Source organism: Solanum dulcamara, chromosome 5, assembly GCF_947179165.1.
Source record: "Solanum dulcamara chromosome 5, daSolDulc1.2, whole genome shotgun sequence".
In the NCBI taxonomy this organism is placed as follows: Eukaryota; Viridiplantae; Streptophyta; class Magnoliopsida; order Solanales; family Solanaceae; genus Solanum; species Solanum dulcamara.
In genome coordinates, this window is record NC_077241.1 from 15,478,208 (window position 1) to 15,483,938 (window position 5,731).

Here is a 5,731-nt window from a genome sequence, read left to right on the forward strand (position 1 = left end):
GATAGATCTAAGCTAGACTCATGATTATGAAGAGAGAGCCCCATATTATTTAGAGGAATATGAATATAACTAGAAAATGAGATGTAATGAATGGGTAAAGAGTAATTAGGTTATGAAAGGAGACGAAGTGATAAATTGTAATTAGATAGACAGTGAGACGAGGATCGATTACTTGTCATGAGGTCTTAGTAGAAGAGTGTTTCTTAATTTAACCTAGTAGTTATAAGTTGGTATATTACGCGAGCAGTGTATGATGTATGTGTTAGTACTAGACCCTAGCTTGAATTTGAGATGAGTGGTGTGAAGAAAGAGGGGATAGCATTATGAGTGTAATAGTGCTAGTTTTAAGATTTGATTTAGTAAGCTTGACATGGCATATGCAAGAGATTAAGATATTAACTTACGAGGAGTGTGTGTTACGAATGGGGGGGGAGGTATGTGTTCCTTAGATGTAAATAGTGAATTGAGGCTACGTCATTTGGTAAGAAGAGGCTTAAGATGTGTATCCGAGATAGTATAAAGTTGTATGAGACTTTAATTTTATGAGCTGCTTTGGGTGACTAGTTAGTATCCTTTAGCTGCTAATGTGGAGAAGGCTGGATGTGAGTTTTTCTTTTTATTTAGTATCCATAAGAATTAGGTCGAAGGGAGGTGTATATAGATAATGATGAGTCTCCTGTTATAGTTCATGTTTTCTTTAACCGAGTTAGAAATAGGTGAATCTAGAAGATGAGTCTTAACTGGCTAAAGAGAAGAGGTTAGATCATATGAGTTAGAGAAAGTGGATGTGTACGCCAATAAGAGCACCAATTATAGAAAGATGCTTAAAAATAGAAGGAAGTTAAGGGAGGTATCTTCGAATGAGGCCCAAGTAGCGGTTTGGTATCTTCGGGTATAGTATAACCGGAGAGTTTAAATATTTTTGGAATAGTGATACTCTATTGTGTGGAGCAGTGTGCTTATAACTAAGTGTAGAGAATCGATTCACAGACTTAAGGATGTGACCTTTGAGCTAAGGGGAGATGATAAGGTAATGAACCAAAGTAAGTCTTGAGCTTTCAATAGTGATGAGTTGATCAGGATGAGATAGATATTTTTCATTTCACATATTCCTAACACTTCAGTCGACATGATACTCTATTTCTGCCATGTGTATGAGCACCATGCATATGGTCTAGGCCTATGCACCTCCCATGTTTGATTCATATCTATGTTGAGTTCGAGGATGAGAATTGATAATTTCATTCAACAATCCTAATTTTGTCTCATGAAGCTAAGAGTTTTCATCCCTATGTTACACGAGACATGACTTGAGTTTCACAATATGTACAGTTCCATGAACTCATGATAGGCCCTGAAAGACTAGAGGGATCATATTAGTTATGGATGTTCCAGATCAGACTTTCTTGAATGAATCGTGCTTATGACTTTTTGCTCTAAACTTGTTTTAGTGATTCTTCCTTTCCATTCCTGATAGCGATGTTGATAATAGTAGAATGAGTTGAGTGAGATTAGATGGGGGAGAGTGAGTGTTTCCTGATTGTGATAGTTGTGTTGTACTTGTCTAGTTAAGGATAGAGGTATGGAAGAGGAGTGAGATGAGACCCTATGATGTGCAATAGATAGGTAAGAGTGTGTTAGTGTGTCTTTGGGTAAGAGCTCATGCAATAATATAGGTAGAAGTGTTAAAGTAGACTTAACAATTTTTAGACGTGGTTAGAGTGATAGGCTTGAGTGTGTGGTTGCCACTATGAGAGTGATGGTAGTATGCTATTGATGACTTTTGAGTGATGATTGTGAGTGTTTGTATGAAGTGGTGAGGAGGAGTAGTATTCTATAAGTAAAAGGTCCCTATGGAGGTATACAATATGAATTCGAGGGTTAAATTTGTATAAGTATGATCATCTTAGGACTAGGACCTTGGGACTTAGAGTTAGGCTTGAACTTGGTAAGAGGACTGTTGAGGGGAGCATTCGAGGTTGTATATCTTTTCTCATCCCTGGTATGATGTGTTCTAGAGAGTGAGTTCCCTATCTTTGAGTGGGTTAGACCAGACATAGTTCATCAAGTTATGGAGGAAGTGAAAACCATTCCTAAGAGTGTGAAAATTGAGGCGAGGGGAAAAAACTTGAAGTTTGAGGTGAATGATTAGATGTACATGAGGGGTTTTATGAGGCTTGGAAGGGAAGGGAAGCTTGGGCACCGATATAATGGCCTTACCAAAATGTGAAGAGGATTGAAGATGTCACTTATGAATTGGAGTTACCTTTTAGTTAGTCGTCATTCGTTCGGTGCTTCATGTCTCGATGATTGGAGGAGTACTTGGGAGATCCATTGTTGGTAGTTCCCACCGATAGTGCTAAATCAAGGATATCCTGTCCTATGAGGATCATATGAAGACCAAATATCCACTTCTATTTGTGCCATCAATGATAATGTTAAAAGTAACATCCTATTCTTGATTTGAGTTTATGTCTTTTTTTCTTGAGCTCGATGGTTGATGATCTAGATGTTTGGGTGATTCGGACGATTGAGTTTCAATGTTCAATTCGTGCCTAATGATGAGAATGTTGAAGGTAATGTTCCTACTCTTGACTTGAATTGATTTTTCTATTCTTGAGTCTGAATAGTTGATTGTCTGGATGGTTTGATTGTTGATTGATTGATTTAATTGAGTCTTGATTGTAATTGATGCCTCGAGTCCACTTCTTGGTCTACACATCATTCTAGGAAGAATGTTCCCAAGAGAGAGATAGTGTTATACCTCGAAAAATTCTTAAGCTAAGATCCGAGCCATTCTTCATATGTGTATAGGCCCAAAACTGATGACTTCTAATTGTATATATGTTGTAGGATCAATTCTTAAATATTTGAAGTGTATTAGATGTGAATAAGGGTCATAAGGAAGCTCTAGTACTAAGTCGATTTCAAAGATCTTTTACCGATTGAGTTTTCATATAAGATTATATATTGGTCCACTTCAAATGACCATAACTTTCAGAATATTGAGAGTTAGGTGGCCCATAACCTATCAAATTAAAGGTCTTTGATTCCTATTTCCAATTCTACAGAATTTGCCTCATTTCGAGTTTGGAGTAAATATTTATGACCATTTTATCGAAGACTAGTGCTGCAGTAGTTTAGGGTCTAGCGCACCGCGCCACTAGTGCATCAGAAATATACCGCAGTAGTTTGTGGCCTAGGGAAGCACGCCAGCAGCGCGCCCAACCCTGTTTTCTAGGTATTTTCTTAATAAGGGCATTCCGAACCATTCCCCACTCCTCCTATACCTAACCCACATCCTTTTGAGACTAAAATCCGCCCCATATCAGTTCCTAATGCTAGTTTTCTCTCATTAACACTTAAAAACTTTTGAGAAAAGAGATTAGAGAGAAGGAGAAGAGCTAGGGTTCAAGGTTTTCAAGTGAGGTCTTTGATCTTAAAACGAGATATTCTTTGTTGCAGGCATGTAAGGCTAACTAAAACATAGATTGTGTTCTTCCATGTGCCCCATAGATGTGTTTGATGGAATTGTGAAAGACTTGAACCTTCCATGAATGTTTTCTTGAATTTTGCTAAACTCTAGAATATTTTTACATATTATTAATTTATTGATGATTTTTATGACTTGAATTTTTGAACAATTACTTTATATATTTTATTTCATAAGACTCTAGTTATTATTTGATCATAATTTAATATCTATACTTAATGATTTAGTCTAGAGCGTTGAATTGTGAGTGCTTGAATGTGAATGAGATATGAATATGATGATAGTGTTAACAAATTTGAAGGTCTTTTGCATTTTCATAACTTGAAACCAAATGATTGAACCTAACTGAATGTGGTTATAAATGTGAGACTAACTACTCTTGAACATGTGATTGGGATTGCCTGGATAGATTGAATTGTAAGCTTCTTCAAATATTAATACAACTTTGAAGCCTCTAAGAAATCGGTCATGGCATCAAATAAAAGATTACTGATGGCAACATAATTATAAAACTTGACATGTCAAAGACTATGACAAGCTCTCCTAGACTTTCCTGACCAATGTTCTCATGAAACTGAATTTCTTCGAATTTCCGTTGAGTTGATTCACATGCTATTGGATAACAACTGTTACTCTATCTTGATTAACGGAACCAAATAAGATTTTTTTCAATTCAATCAGAGAACTAAAATAGGTAGATCATCTATTCCCCTCTCTTTTTATTATTGTAGCTAGGGGTGTTCATGAGTCGGTTTGGGTCGGTTATTGGTCAAAATCAAAACTAAACCAATTTAATTGGTTTTAAAAATTATTAAAACAAAACCAAATCAAATAAAACATACATCCATCGGTTTGGTTGTTATTGGTTTCGGTTTGGTTTGGTTTGGTTATTCGGTTATTAACCATACACAAAAATAAAAGAAACCGATTCATTCAAAATAGAAAAAATAAATTGTCTCATGCCATTTTGGATCTAATAATTTTTATACCAGAACTTTAATTATGTTTAACTTCCTACTTATTTTGTTAGTTAATTAATCCAATATACTAAACAACATAAACTTACTGAATAAGGCATAAGCTAATGATATGGTTGTACGAATAAAAGACGCATCATATTTTAATATTTTAAATTAGTGTGTTGCATTTTTTTGCATAAAATATGTTCATAAAAATAATATATTTTTTATATATAATTATAAAAAGATATGTATATAATTTATCGGTTCGGTTCGGTTATGTCTTACATTTTTTTGAATGAAATCAAAACCAAACCAAATATTATCGATTTTTAAAAATGTAAAACCAAACCAAACCAAATAAAAAATCAATTTGGTTTAATTTTTTGGTTTGGATCGATTTTTATCCAAATCGTGAACACCCCTAATTGTAGCTATTATGATCTCTAGGGCCCTTAATAACTTATAGGAGAACAACCAATTTATTAGTTTTCCTACGAGTAAGAAAGACCCTAGAATAAACCACTTAAGCTATTTTCACACCCCGGGAGGGTACCCTAGACATGGCCGGCACTCAGAAACCATTATTAGCTCCCAAGCGAATCACTTGGCCTGATCACACATCCGTTCATTCATTCAATCATTGAAAGACTTAAAATAAAGATATAAATAAGTGGGCAATTTCAATCAACAATCTAACTTAAGGAATAAAGGCCAAAGGTCAACAAATCCAACTCTAATCTATGTTATGAGAATAGTCTGACAAGAACAATTCAAAGAATAGAAATACTCAATCAACTCATCTCTATCTAGTCTATTATACCTCTATCATTACTGTCTAAGTGGTGCCAATGATATATTTACCTCAAATCTGAATGAAAAAACTAAGCTAAGGCAAGATTAACATAAGTGGTATCCTCCAAATGCAGGGAAGGACTCATCAATCAGCTAAGTGTGAACAGATCCTCAATGGTGTGCCTGTTGATGATCCCTAGAACCTATCTCTGCATTATAAAATGATGTAGGTCCAAATGGACGTCAGTATTGAAATGTACGAGTATGTAATATGGCAGAATGGAACATACATCATGGTAGGATCATATCAGTTCAGATATCTCAAATCAAAAAAATGAGGAACTCAATCAAGATGTCATAAGTCTAAAGTAATAATAAGGTTTAGATATAGACCAATCATAAGCAGTCCAATCCAATCACTAGAGTGCTATCAAGACCTATCTGGGAGTTTCTGTTATTCGACAAATATCACTTATGAGCTAGT